The sequence below is a fragment of the Triturus cristatus genome, chromosome 4_2 (assembly GCF_964204655.1).
Source record: "Triturus cristatus chromosome 4_2, aTriCri1.1, whole genome shotgun sequence".
Lineage (NCBI taxonomy): Eukaryota > Metazoa > Chordata > Amphibia > Caudata > Salamandridae > Triturus > Triturus cristatus.
This window is the reverse complement of record NC_140586.1, coordinates 951,528,814-951,544,295: the sequence shown is the minus strand read 5'-3', so window position 1 is coordinate 951,544,295 and position 15,482 is coordinate 951,528,814. Positions and strand designations below refer to the sequence as shown.

The 15,482-nt window shown below is 46.0% G+C and overlaps 1 protein-coding gene across 8 annotated transcripts in view; it reads left to right on the top strand.

Moving 5' to 3' along the window:
- Window positions 1-7,337: 7,337 nt before the first annotated feature.
- Window positions 7,338-15,482, top strand: part of LOC146839074 (uncharacterized) — a 100,016-nt gene continuing 91,871 nt past the window's right edge. For all 8 annotated transcript variants that reach the window (XM_085603088.1, XM_085603084.1, XM_085603081.1 and 5 more), the window contains exon 1: window positions 7,338-7,645. The gene's annotated coding sequence lies outside the window, so the exon portion shown is untranslated. The remainder of the gene's footprint in view (window positions 7,646-15,482) is intronic.

The window sequence follows — 15,482 nt, the reverse complement described above, 5'->3', positions numbered from 1 at the left end:
TACCCGGGATTTTCTTGCAGTCTCGGAACCGCTGGCGGTACATCTCCGCTGTTAGCCCGTAGCGGGTGAGCAGGGCCTCCTTCATGTGATCGTAGGAGGTCATCACCTCCTCCGGTAGCTGGAGCAGCGTGTCCCGCCCTTCACCCAGGAATCGCCCCCACAGGCCTGCGCCCCAGTCTTTTCGGGGCACTCGATGGGAGGTCATGGCCACCTCGTAGGCCTTGAACCATTGTTGGATATCGTCATTCTTGTAATACTCCTTGACGACCTCCTTCGGGATATGCACCTTGGCCTCGGGGGGCGGTAGAGTGTCTCTAGTACTGGGGGTGTTGGTCCCTCCGTTCTTGGCCTTGATCTCGAGCTCCTTGAGACTGCGCTCGTGCTCAAGAGTTAGTTTCTTTTCCTCCAACTCCCGGTGTCGTCTCTTCTCTTCTATTTCTTCTTGAAGGCGTAGCTGCTCGAGGGCCAGTTTCTTTTCTGCCAGCTGGAGTTCGCCGTCCAGTCGCAGTCGGGCGAGCTCTAGTTCGTGGCTCCGGACCTTTTCCCGCTCTCGTATTTCTTCCTCGGAGAGGCCGGTTTCTAGGCTCTTTCTTCCTCCGGTTGCCGGGGTCAGTGCGGTTGCTGTGGTTTCCGTCAGGGGCAAGCGCCCTTCTTCCTGGGAGGGGCCTGCCCCAGCCTCCAACCATGCCCTCAGAGCTTTCTGCATCTCTTCCTTGGTACCGAGGCTGGTGGTTGCAATGCCTTTGTCTCTGCAGAACTGTTTTAATTCTTTGTGCGTATATTCTTCCAGCCGTTCGGGCTGGAACTCCATTGTCGCGTTGTTTTCCTGGCTGCTCATGATGCTATTCGTTTGGATGGGTAGCTAGTGGGTACTGGCTGGTACGTACTGCGTTCGGCTCGGATCCCGTCGCTGGCCACCAAATGTTGGAAGGCGGACCCCGAGGAGTCGGTGAGACCACCAAGGGGGGGCCCTCTCACTGCACGAAGTAGCCGAGCGCTGCCGAGAAGTCTCCTGAGAGATCCTTCTCCTATCCCGTACTAGCACAGTAACACCACCACACCGGACTCAAGGAGGTTGTCTCAAGACAAGCAATTCTTTATCATCAATAAAAGGTTACGAGTTCAATATTTACACGAAGGGATCGAGGGATCCACCAAAAGTCTCAATGTCTCTTTGGAAGGGTAGGGGTAGCGGGACAGTCTTTGGCAGGAATGTGGTACGAGGGTACCTGGGGCCCAGTTCTTATCCTCACGCTGGAGGACCTCCGATCTCGGAGGGGTCGAGCCGCGACGGCGTCAGCAGGGCTCTGGCGTACAGTTCGTGGAGAGCCGCGATTCAATCAGCAGGGCTCTCAAGATGGTTTCTGCTCAGCTCGAGCCGCGACGTCGTCAGCAGGGCTCCGAGGAAGGTTTCAGCAAGGTTGGGCCGCGCCAGCGTCTGCAGGGCTCCGATGTTCCAGGTGGTTCAGAAAGGGTTCACAAGAGGGAGCCGCGACGCAGTCAGCAGGGCTCGTGATGGTTCCGGCAAGAGTTCGTCTCCGTAGGGTCAGCCGCGATTCGATCAGCAGGGCTCTCGACTCCGGGATACAACTGCCGAGCTGTGGTGGGGTCGCCCCAGATATAGGTCTGGAGCCCTTTGATGTCCGGACCTATGCGCCCGAGGGGGCGGAGTGGCCGGGTGGAGGTGGCCAGACGCCCAGCAGGAGAGGCGCCAGGCCCATGGGAGTTTGCAGGGTGATCACACCTCGAGAGGGGAGGACAGTTGGGGGTCCCATCGATACTGTCCTCCGCCGGGGCGATGAATGGTTCCTGCGGCACCCCCTGGCCAGTTCGTGGTGCCTCGATGTCGGGGCTTCGCTGGGGTCGAGGCTGGGTTGAGCGGGGTCGCGCCGGCTGGGGCACGGTGTGACGTGGATGCCAACAAGATGGCGGAGCCACGAGGAGTATGCGACCACGTGCAGCTCCGGGTGAAGGGCCTTGGTGCAGTCCAGACGGGTGGCCCGTGACGGCCGGGGCGGGGAACGGCCACAATCCAGGGGGTTAAGGACCACGCCACGAGGCCAGGTCCAACAGGGGGGAAAGTGAGTCAAGAGAAATTTTCATCCCACAAGAAGAAGTTCTAAAAAGAACATTACAAACTCCTGAGATGGGTCCAGATTCTGAAGAAGTGCCTGAAGTTCCAACTGACAGTGACAAACACAAAAAGAAAGAAAGAAAAGAAAAGAACATTCCAACAGAAGTGACACCTGAATCAAATAAGGAAATTGGACAAGTTCCACCTGAGATCATTCTTGAAGAAGAAGGGACAGAAAAAGAAAGAGAGGGACAGATTGTGGAAAAACCCCGAGGAGGTGTAGGGAACATCAACAACAAGCTAGGTGAAGGGACAAGTAGACAGCAAGAAGATTGCGTGTCGGAGACCCGAGGAGGGACAGAAGTAGGGAAATCTCAATTGGTGGAAAAAGAGACTGTTGGAGAAAAGGAAATTGTTGGAAAAGAGAAAACTGTTGATGAACAATAAGCAACTGAGACAGAATCTGATGAAAGTGAAAATGAGATACATGGAGGACGAGTTCTGAGAAAGAGAACTTGGATTGGAGAAAGAAACAATAAAGAAGGAAGACAAAAGAGAAATGCTAAAGGAGATCTGTGGCCCAACAAGATAAAGAGACTGAGGTATCGATTGACACAAGTTAACTCTTCGAAAGCTGAACAAGTGAACGAAGTGTCAAGTCAAAACCCAACGAAAGAAGAGGAAACAAAGATATCTGAAGGAACTAAAAGAATCAGAAAACCAAACCAGAAGTATAAGTCACCAGAATGGACGTATGTGGCACTGCCTGAACAAGGAGAAGAGGCAGACAGTCAAGGAAGTCCAGAGGAGGCTTTACTGAAAGTGGTTGATGAAGAAGAAGCAGTGGGAATCCTGAGAGTTATCTTGTCCGACATTGGAGAAGAGACGGATGTTCAGGACCTAATACAGTTTGATGATGACGAGGAAACAATAAAAAGTGATGAAAATCCAAATTGAGTAAATCCAAAGAAGTCACTTGAAGAAGAAAGTGAAGAAGTAAAATTAAGAACTAATAGATTGTAATAATCTGGTGGGTACTTGCTGCCCTGAAAAGTTCGGTCGTGGAGTAGAAGAGGCTAAGTCAAAAGACACGGTCAAATTAACAAGATGGCTAACACTGAGAATAATCAAAGTAGATGTACCTTCATGAAAAGATGGTGCAAGATGTGCTGCTGCTGTACAGGATTATTAATGCTGCTTTGGAGCGTGCTTGCTCTACTGATCTCTTTTAGAGTAACAATAGACACTTTAGAAGGACATACTGAAAACAGGACTAACATAGGGAAGAGTTCACAGAAGATAGTTCCAACTAGAACTAGCAATGTATATACACATAAAGATAGGTCTATTAATGATTTTTCTAGCAATGTGTTTTCAAAATTGCTGTATGAATACGTAAAGACAATGGATGTAAGGGATTGCTACGTCTGTATGCAATTACCTGCTTCTGTTTCAGAAGGAGTGACTTATCATCATCTTCCGGCTACGTATGGAATTTCATGTAGTGTGTTGGTTAGTATATTTTATCAATTAGGGAAATTAGATTATACTATGTCTAATATAGATAATATTCTTGGGCAACTGCCTATGAATAAGGAACTGAATCCTGCTAAAGAAGCTAACACTTTAGGTGAGATTTTTTTAGAAACCAGAGAATTAACATTAGAATACGTTTTTAGAAATAATTGAACCTGCAGTTTGAAAGAAGAAGAGAAAACTTTTCTAGACATGGTTGAGAGAAGATTGAACATGCATAAGAAAGCAGAAGGGCATAAAATGAGTGAAACAATGTGGGATATTGAGAAAGAAAAAGAATTGAAAAATTGAGCCAGTCCAACAATGGCTATAGATGCACCACAGAAAGGCAAACTATGCATTACCAGGAAGAGATCCCAGTATGATTATTATTTCATAGGGACTAGTGAGTGCCATGATACATACTTTATTGCAACCGGATGGGGATTTAGAGGAGGAGAAGATCCAGTTTTTCCGGGAGTGTATTATATTTGTGGGAAGAAGGCTTATTACCATTTGCCTGACCATTGGTTTGGCACATGTTATGTTGGCCTGGTCTTTCCAAAGATTTTTCATATGGATAGAGTAGACAATGCTGAACATACTAATCCATTAACACGCTATAGAAGAGAAACATGGACAGAAATTGTAGGAGATATTTTTGGAGCTTTAATACCAGCAGTGGGAATTTCATTGAATGCATATGGCATTCGGAAGTTGTCAACAGTGGTGGATCGCTTGTCAACAAGCACCGCTGGAGGCTTTCTTTTGGTAAATACTGAAATGGTTGCTTTACGCGCTATGGCGATGCAAAATCGATTTGCCCTTGACATTCTTTTGGCAAAAGAGGGTGGAGTCTGTGGAATGCTGAAAGTTCAACATTGTTGCACTTACATTTCTGACGAAAGCAAAGATCTAAAGGTCTATATCAAAAATATTACTGATTTGCATGAAGAATTAGTACCACTGGAAGCTGAAAGTATCTGGACTAAAATGGCTAATAAGATGATTGCTATTAAGAATTGTGTAGCTAAAATAGGTAGTACCATTTTTGGTAAGATATTATTTCCATTAACGTGTGTAATTGTTGCACTATTAATTCTTAGATTAGGGTGTATGTGTTGTAGATATAGAAGAAATAAAAAGAAAATAACAAGAGAAAATGTTAAAAAGAGACAAAAGAAACCGGAAAGAGATCCACAAGAAATAGAATTAGAAGAATTAAGAGAAAGCATGTATATAGAAACTAAGAGAGAAGATGATATGGAAACAAGGGTTTAAAAATAAACAGGAAGACATTTTGAATTTCTTCAAAAGGGGAAATTAAATTGATTTTTGGGGTTTTGATTTTTGTGGTGATAAGATATCACCAAAGGGGGGATTGATGGAGGAGGGTTTTTACTTTAAAACCAAATACCTGTTTCATTTTCGTATGTTATTATTAAAAGTACTACTGATTAATTAGTAATTACTAAAGATTTGTCGAGTCTTGTCTAACCAACCTTATTAACAGAAGAATTACACGTGGGAATGCTATTGCATGGCTAAAATAATAAGTGAACTAAGTTAGTGAGCAAACTGACAGAATAGATGTTGCTTATGTGATGTTATTGTGTTTTGCGCTTATAATTAACATGCATTAATGGCTTTTGATGTCGCAAACGGCTAGATAAATACATACACATAAGGGTATTAGCAGAGGAATAACATTGTATAATCATTTCCATGCAGTAATTATGTTTTGTGTTTCTTTTTACTTAAGTTGACCATTGTGGCCTGCTAGAAAATGGCTACCACCCGCAGCCTGCATTTGAGTAGATGAAAATTGAAAGGAGGCTTCGCGCTGACTGCGACCTTGCCCTCCCATTGAACTGAAAAGCCATGATCATGGCGACAAATCTGGGAGAGATGCCAAATGCCCCTGAACATGAAGATTTGTTGCCAGTCCGAATACCGACCTGATGAACTTATAATGGTCCCACGAATGAGATACATTTTATCCTAAAGAGACATCCGCAGAAGTAACAAATTAGTTATGGACTCCTAATTTCTATTCATTATTTGAGACTATCAATGCGTGAGAAAAACTATCGTTGTATCCCAATGTACCAAGACGACATAATTTCCGCCATTCGACTGTTTTTGTAAGATATGATTGCAACATTTGGAATGTAAATTTGGTATAAATATTAGTAGACTAGAGAGGTCTAGCGCCACTTCTTCCCGAACCAATAATCAGAGGTCCCGATGCTGACGGAGAGGTCGTTGACTGTACATGACGGCTAGAAACTTAAACTATTTTGCTGAGGACCGGTTTTGACTTAGAAAACGACTTTTAGCCAGAATAGGTAAATATGAGAGAAATGAACTTGCATTTAATTGGCTTTTCTTACAATTTTAGATAAACAATATTCTGTTTGAATTACTGTGTCGGGTGGTTATTTTATTGTCATGTTTATTGAATATTTAGTGTAATATGATGTTTTTCACCAAATCTATAGCAACTAGTTGATGCCATTGACCTCAAGGTATATGCAGATTGGTTAGGTACAGAAAAGTGTTTCCCCTTATACATGGCACGGATAGAGTGGTAGGATGAATGTTGGTGTTATGGGCCCCACCAGCGTGTGATGTGTGTGTGCGCGTGTGACTGCGAAATCACTCCGTCCGTGGAAGTAGAGGGGATTCGGAAGCTCCGATCTGCACCACTTGCACCCCCTCCCCCAGTGCCTTGAAACCCTCATGGGTGAGTAGTGCACTCTAAAAACCCTGATTGATTTATTCCAGGTTTTTTCTGGGATTCGCAGTCTTGTTTATTTCATCATAAAACAGGACTAGAAGTCCCATTATCAAAGTAAAAAAACTGGACTAAAGCAGCACATCACCTGGGAAACTTAACAGCTATTTAGTGCTGAATGGTCTTTGGTTCAAGCGTCCCTGTTTGACAATTTAAACATATCCACAAACTCCCCATTTCAAATTATTCCTTAGTTGCTTGCATGATATGTATCCCTAATGGTTTGGTAATCCTCCTGCAAGACATCTTCAGGATCCTCTCCTCTTCCCTCCAGGTCCTTGCCCCTTCCGTTTCACATTCTTTCTCCACAGCGCCTCCTTGTTTCCTATTGTGTCCTCATTATTTTGTCCACTTTCCCCGATTGGCCCCTCCTCCTTCTCTACCCCCAATCACAATCCCTTCCTCACGGTCTGCCCGTCTCTGTTCTGTTGCCCCTTCTCTCTGTTTTGCATCCCTGACTCCCTGTGCCTCCCTCTGGTCTTTGCTCTGAGAGTAGTGTCTCTACGCATAGCGGGAGCCGTTCCTTAGCCTCGCTGTGGGGAGTAGTTTCTCTTCGCTGCGCATGGCGGGAGCCGTTCCTTAGCCTCGCCGTGGGGAGTAGTGTCTCTTCGCTGCGCATGGCGGGAGCAGTTCCTTAGCCTCGCTGTGGGGAGTAGTGTCTTTTCAATACGCATGGCGGGTGCCGTTCCTTAACCTCGCTGTGGGGCGGAGTGTCTTTTCTCCGCGCAGGGCGAGAGTAGCCCCTAGTCTTATTGCCATTGGCAGGGAGAGAAGTGTCGATTTACTGCGCGTGCTAAATAGACTTGCATTGGTCTCCACTGACCTTGTGGGTTGGAGGAGTGTCTCTGCGCCGCGCATGCTCAGTGTACATGCTACTCAGCGCTTTTGCTCTGTTCTACCCCTTCATTGCGCATGCCCAAAGCTTGTTTACCACTTTACTGCGCATGCTCGGTCACTGCTCCAAAGTTGAGTAAAGGTCACACGGGGCGGCCCTGAGTGCTGCCCCTACTGATGTTATTTTTTTAGCGAAGTGCGAGGCCTGGACTCTGCCCCCGGTGCCAGGGCACCTTTACTGCCCCTGGCCTGACAGACCGGGGCCTGCCCTCAGTGCTAGGCCCCTCCAGGGCAGTCTCTGGTAGAGCGGCGTCGGGTGAGCCGAGACTCCCTGGACCCCGCCCTGAGGGAGACAGTAGTACTGACGGCCCCCACCCCCGACAGACACACGAAGACACGCAGACGAGATGTCCCAGCAGGAGGAAGTAAGTAGATACGTTTAGAAGATGCACGTGTCTGCACAATGGCAGTCACCGTGCACATCGTTCTGATGTAAGTACTGCTTCAGTAAGTGCTTCATCTACAAACACGATCTCAGTAGCATCTCACCACTGATTAAGTATGGCATAAGGGACCCACCAGCTCCAATGCACCACTGGTATTTTATGGGTGGTTGAAAAGTTCTGTTACCAGAGGAGGCTGCAAGCCAAGTGCTTGAAAAGGACTCAGAACCCTCCCAGACTGTTATATTTTAATATGTTTATGCCTTGGTGTACTTTATTCCTCATAATACATGGTGCCCAGTCTCATCTTGACACATATCTGCATATCTCATTTTGTACTCCAGCCACCATAATTAAGCATATAGATATTTCATGCCGTGGTGGGTAGGTGTGTCTAGCTTGTTGGATTTTGAAAGTGACGTTAACGTTTTTGTCTAGAGGGTGACATTCTGGTGGGTGATACAGTTATATATGTATTCTATCAGACTGTAGTTGTATCTGTATCGTACTTCATGCTCCACTATGCCGCAAAGCCCATTTCGGTGCTTGGGTGGAATGCTGCTCCCTTTGTAGTTGTTGGTTGGAAGAGTGTGAATTTATAATGTTGTCTTGTATGGGTCATGTTTTGGTGTCATACTTGATAACCACTGGGGTACCCTAATAATGTCATGTATGTATGTATGCCGTTGATGTTGGAGTGGAGCAAGGAGAAGGTAGAGACAGAGTCACCTAGTATGTTGTCACACCCACTGGCAACACAAATGATAAACTACGCATAAAGTACCCATATCCGTAAAATTCAAGGATTTTGCAAGGTACTATGAGTTCATGGCCACTAAGATGAATTACTATGACACCCGAATTTCCCTATAAGATCATACTATTTAAAGGTGACTTTAACTTTACTTTATATTATTTTATTAATTCTAAATCCTGGTTGCACCTTCCCATACTGTCCCTCCTTAGTTCCTTGCTCTAGATGAGAAAATAATTATTCGTATTGTAGATATACATAGTAATTTGAAATTTGAGCTGTATTAAAGCCTTATAGTCCACTGCCAACGACTCTACTAATTGTTAAAGACCACGAGCCCACAGTTCAGGACTATAACGAGGGAAAGGGTGTTTAACAACCGATGTAGCTCAAGGTAGAGAGGTTATAAGGCTATTCGAACATTTTACACACCGAGGATAGTATGTTCTCAGTTAAAAAGAGAGAAACCGAAAGAAAACACCGGAATGTTGACACCGCATGCCTATATTGGCCATAATTTGTCCCTGTGCCACTCTTTTGTCTTCAGTGGACCTCTCAGCTTCAGAACATTGGAATGTTGGGAGCTCTGTTGAAGACAGTGAAGTGGCTCTGTGCTAATAATGGCTGGTATAAGCCTTCTGCTCAAACATTCAAATATATGTATTTCTGTTTCTCCCCTTTTAATTTAGAAAACTCTACCCACAGTGGGTGGAATATTCTAATAGCCCTGTAGGCCTCCTACCTCAGGCATTAACTGTTGCTAAAGGTCCTTTCCCTCGTTATTGGCCCTCGCAACTGGGGTTCATGGCCTTTAACGACCGGTATGGTCCTCAGCTTTAATATGTCAGTATTCAGCCCTGTATACAGTGTGGGTAATGTTGTTACATTTAGAAAGCAACCTTCTGTTACAAGCAAATATGTCAGTGATTCTACTTAGGTCTGTAGTAGCTAGCTGTAGGGATGGTAGCTACTATACCCAGCCATTGTGGTAGGCATATACATGCACTGTAGCCATTATACCCATGAGCTGTGGTAGGTACATACAGCTACTTTAAAGGGCGGTTCCATAGCAAATATATTCAGATGTAGTCGTAGGTACGTAGTGGCTCTGTAGCTCAACCAATCTCCAACCGAGTTCGATAGGAGCTGCATGCGGCCACAGTAGCGGGGGTATTCAGGTGCTGTACTAGGTACTAACACGCACAATGTATCTGCTATGGTCAGGCGCTCTGCTAGATACTGACAGGTACTCTAACTGGTATACCCAGACCAGCAGTAACAGGAGGTGATATGTTCATGTGGTGCGCTAGGTACTAACAAGCCCAATGTAGCTGGTATATTCAAGTCTTGTGCTAAATACTAGCAGATACTGTAGCTTGTGTACTCAGAACTGTAGTAGGTACATGAAGACACAGTACCTGGTATATTCAGGTGATGCGCTAGTTACTAGCAGGTACTATAACTGCTGTACTCAGATCTGTGGTAGGTGCATGCAGACACAATGGCTGGTATATTCAGGGGATGCACTAGTTACTAGCAGGTTCTGTAGCTGCTGTACTCAGACCTGTGGTAGGTACCTGCAGTCACAGTAGTTGGTGTAGCCAGGTGCTGCGCTGGTTACTAGCAGGTACTTTAGCTGGTGTACTCAGACCTGCGGTAGGTACCTACAGGCACAGTGATTGGTATAACATTCATGCCAACCTTCCCGATTCAGACAGGAGACTACCGATTTCAAGGCTAGTCTCTCGCTTCCCGATTCCTTTTCGGGCTTCAGTTGACAGGGACTGACTGGTCTGTGTGACTCACAGTATGCACTGCCAGTAACCTGCTCCTGCAGGTCAGTGCACAACATTTTTATCACGATTTCTCTGCCTGCCATACCGCTTTCTCTACCTCCTGATGGGTAAGGAAGAAAATTTACTTGCATTGCTAAATCCAGAGCCAAATTATGCAGCACGTTGAGTAAATTATGCTGAAAGAAAAGGCAATATAGCAACATAATGCGGCACATTTTAATAGTATTACTTTATTATTTTGTACTTTTTACATGTTAACACTGTCTGGGCATTGGGCGCACCTCATTAGTATCAGTTTAGCGCCAAACATAGCAATAAGCAGCAGAAAGGTGACCAGCCAACCTTTGCAAAAGGCCTTTGACTGCGTGGCAACACGTGCCACTGCGCTCTTGGTAACTTGTGAACCGTTTGAGCTAGAAACAAATTTCTTTTTTTGTTAAAATCTGAAGATTATACAGCAGATGATGGATTATGTGGGAAATGTGGTAAACCTATAATTATGCGAAAACGCTGTAACCATACAATCACATAATTCCACTGTCCCTGCTAGTCTCAGATCCTGCAGCAGCACACTTGCAAGTCCCATACATAACAATTACCCGATTCAGGGCTCACTAGAAGTCAATGGGGGAAATACATTCTCCTGATTATTTTTTATAAATCTCCCACTTTTCTCTTCTAAAATGTTGGCATGTATGGAATAATGACACTGGACTAAGCATAAACCTACTATTTTCTTATCAACAGATACACTGGCGGTTCACAACCTGGAATGTATTGTGTCCACCCGTTATACTGGTGCCCAGTATCTTTTATATAAGTATCCCTTCTTCCGACCCCATAAATAACAAACACGGCTTGACAAGAAGAGTGTGTCTCAGACATATTTACCACAATGCAGATATTGGGCCCCTCAGATCTCCCTGTGAGGGCTGTGCTATGGAAACATACAAGTGTTAGGGCCATGAATTATATCATTGGGGCTTATTGACCAAAGTTTATGTCGCCACAGGGATCCACTCCGATAAAGAATGAAGCATAAAGATAGATACGTGGTATTATCTAACTCCTACGAACATATTTGTGATGGGTGAAGGTGTATGCCAAACATGTTATAATACCGTGCCGAACTGGGGCCCTATCTTGGCTCGCCCATTACCATGTGTTGAAAAGACAGACTGAAATATATGGTAGCCTGGAAAAAGATGTATATTAATATGTCTTACGCTGTAGGACACTCTCAGTTTATTTGTGTGTAATGGCACAATAAAAATGGGTACAGCTTCGTCATACAGACTTTCTGTCCTACTTGATAACCACCATTTACATATAGTTGACTAGTTTTTGCGCTAAATAACCCTATCAAGTCTCACACATTCATCAGGACAACCTTTCAGTGTTGCACATGTAAATAACAATTACAATTAAAACCGGGCCATCGGGTAAGGAATACCAGTTATACAACCAGTGTTTTTGTTAAAAAGAAACTGTGTTCGTCTGTGGATTCGTTATAAACCTCTTTCCTCCATGCTTTCATAAGGCCCCGTCATCACACAGGATGTCCAAAACTAAGGGGCCCATTAGGATGTAGGGCGGATCGCCACTGCCCGCATGGCGGTGGCGATCCGCCCTACATCCTTCCCTGCCCGCCACCCATAACGCCTCTAATAAAGTACAGACCCTTTTCAAACTGCTGAATAATTTGACTAATCCAGCCTGTGCAGTACCAATCACTGTAGCATCTCAGGAACTGTGCGACTCTTTGGCCTCTGCGTTCGAGGAAAAAATTAAGACAATCCTAACCGGCCTTTCGACTTCGGGCCAGCCGGCCTCGGCAAGGCTCTCTCCACCAGAACCCCTTTATCTTTCGGGTGCTGAGGGGATCGAGGTTAAAGTGGGGCAACTTCAATTGTCCTGTTTTCCCACCCCTTCCTTGGAGGAATTTTATGCATTGGCTAATGGTGTATCCTCGGGCTCTCCACTTGACTCTTTGACACATAAGATCTGGAAAGCGCTCCAGGCAGAGCTGCTGCCCCCGCTGTATACCATCTGCTGCCAGTCACTGGCGACAGCCGTGGTTCCAGACAGCTGGAAGTTGGCAGTAGTGACACCTCTGCTAAAAAAGGCTTCTCTAGACCCTCTATGCCCAGCCAATTATAGGCCCATCTCGTTGTTACCATTCCCTATAAAAGTCATAGAGAAGTTAGTCACAAGAACCTTATCCAACTTCCTAGAAACCAGCTCATGTCTGGATGCAGCCCAATTTGGATTTAGGCCGGCCCATGGGACTGAGACCGCTTTGATCACCGTATTGGATGATCTAGGAACGCGTGTCGACACGGGTAAGGCAGCATTTTTAGTGCTGCTTGACATGTCGTCCGCGTTCAATACGGTGGATCATGCTGTCCTATTGGACCGCCTTCAGAGAGCGGGCGTAGTTGGTTCGGCCCTAAGCTGGTTAACATCCTACCTCTGCAATAGACAACAAGCAGTGGCATTGCCACCTTTTCGCTCAGCCGTACGCCAGGTGAAGCAGGGTGTGCCTCAGGGGTCTGCAATTAGCCCGATCCTTTTCAATCTCTACCTCCGACCCCTAATCAGTTTGATAAAGTCATTCGGCATCTCAGTCATTAACTATGCCGATGACACTCAACTGATTTTCTCCTTTGAGGGCAAGGAGGCGGTTCTGAGGGACACCTTTCACCAGTGCATGTCGGCAACAGCAGAATGGCTCCGGCTTAATTCGCTCCAATTTAATGGGTCAAAAACCGAGGTTCTCCACTGCTCCTTGGATCGGCCCCCCCCGCCCGCTGCCAGAGGATTTTTGGCCGGCTTCTATCTTGGGCACAGTGACTGCCGCCGAGTCGGCTCGCAATTTGGGTGTCATGTTTGGGCCTAGTCTGCAGCTCGATGCCTCTGTAAACAGGACCATGGCAACGTGTATGGGCTTGCTTCGAGCCTTACGTAAAATCTTGCCGATACTTCCCTTGGGAGCATGAGCAGAAGTGGTGCGTAGTACCATCCTCAGTAGGTTAGACTACTGTAACGCACTGCTTCTGGGGGCTCCTAACACTCTGGTATCTAAGTTGCAGAGGATTCAAAACATGGCAGCCAAATTGGCCCTAGCTCGTTCACGCTCTGCGTCGTCTTCGGCGGCACTATTCGATCTCCATTGGCTGCCTGTTCAGCAGCGGATCCTCTTTAAGGCCTTGTGCCTTGTTTTCAGGGCTGTGCACGGGCTAGGACCTTTGCCGCTCCAAAATCTTTTCTCCTGGTATCAGGCTGCCAGACCTTTGAGATCCTCCTCGGCGTTTTTGGTAAAAGTTCCTAAGATCAACAGAGTGAGGATGGGCGGCCGTGCTTTCAGCTTTGCAGCCGCTAAATTGTGGAACACCCTCCCCCTGTCGCTGAGGAGTAAGCAAGATCTAACCTCCTTTAAAAGAGATTTAAAGACCCACTTCTTTCCAAGAGCAATGTAGTGTGTTAGATCTGATGAACTGTGAAGGTCATAGCGCCAGGATACCCTTGGGGTGGCAGTTGCGCTCAACAAGAACGTATTACATTACATTGCATTACCCATTCCCCCCGTTATATTAGTATGGCGGGGGGTTACCGCGGCAGACGGTAAGACCGTCCGCCGCTTTTCCGCCCGGTTGACTTGGGTTTAATATGGGTTTAATATGGTGGCGGTGTCTGCTAGACACCGCCATCCATATCAGGATGCAGGTGGGAGGCAGCCTTTCTGTGGTGGTGTTGCCGCCACGGAAAGGCATGAGGATTTTCAAGTTGGGGGCCTGTTGCGGGCACCCAGGATATTGGGGGAGGTGGAGGGGGGCACATGGGGGGTACCTATGGTACCCCCCTGCATATACATGCACAACATGGCAGGCACCACGCGGTGCCTGCCACCTTGTGCATGCATATGCACAACATGCACTTTTGGCATTGCGGCGATGCTGCTGAAAGCACCGCCCGCCGCAATGTTAAAATTGCGTGATGCGTCGGCCAGTGTGGCGGGCGCATCCTAATATCCCCCACTGGACTGCCGCACATATGGCAGGCGGTCCCGTTGTCCGTCAGGATGGCAGGCGGACAAAGTCCACCCACCATCCTAATGATGCCCTAAGGGTTTTCCACAAGCAATATACAGTGAAGCATATATTGAATGGTCAGACTGCTTCCGTGCAGCTCATCAAACTAGTGACTGGTAGAACCAGGTGCTGTGGTAGGTACTGTAAAAGAAGTACTGCAGCTCATACAGCCAGACATTGTCACAAGTAGAACTAATTACTGTAACTTCACACATACACATGTTATGTTATATACTTCATCAACCCGAATGAGTGTCAGCTTCTCTCTCCCTCTTTTGATTAACAGATGTTATATACTTCAACAGAAACATAATTAATGCTACTTCACCAAAATACAGAGTCAAATTGAGTCTAGAAGCACTCCTGGCTTCTTGATAAATCAGTATGTATCCTTAAGTCAACATGGAAGTAAAATCACTTAATCTGCAACCTGCCATCTGCTTGTGCTGAAGAAAATAAATATCGTTCTCTCTTGCTCTGGCCATATATACAATTGATTACAGTCTTTTTCTATCAGCTGAGATCTGCTACCAGCCACCTCACCCCTATCAAAGCAGTTCTCCCCACAACAGGCAGATTAGTCACGAACACACAGATATTCAAACACATTTGCCAGTTCTACGAGACCACTGCAAGCTAGAATAAAATTCAAAACTAAATGCACAATCCATATATCAGAAAAAATCTGAACAGTCTCCTAACACACTCTAGAGGATCCAGACTTCTAGAAGCAAAACACCAGAGTTACTAGAACCACCAAAGCTCAACCCAAGACCAGCACAGAATAGAAGCGACAGCAAACTTATGGCACTCTGTAACTCAACTAAGATAACAGCTGGAGCGCCTCCTCCTTCAGAGAGAGCATGAGCACTCTCCTTATCACGCAATAATGACACTCAGCACTTCATAAAACTGAGCAATGTACTTGCTGATAACCATTTTTCAGCCACCCCCCCTTTAATCCTCCCCCGCACCTCATACTAGCGTTCAGCTTGACTCGGGTTGCACCTTTCTGGGCAGCACAGGGCATGAAAGACATTTCATATGGATCTCGGTTTGGATAGACTCTGAAGGTTTAGAATCTAAGTCTCTGAGTTTTAAACTCTTTACTAAGCCGTATTTCTCGCACAAGAAGTGATGTAGTTCCTCCTATACTAAAGTATGCTGTTGCTCTGTTT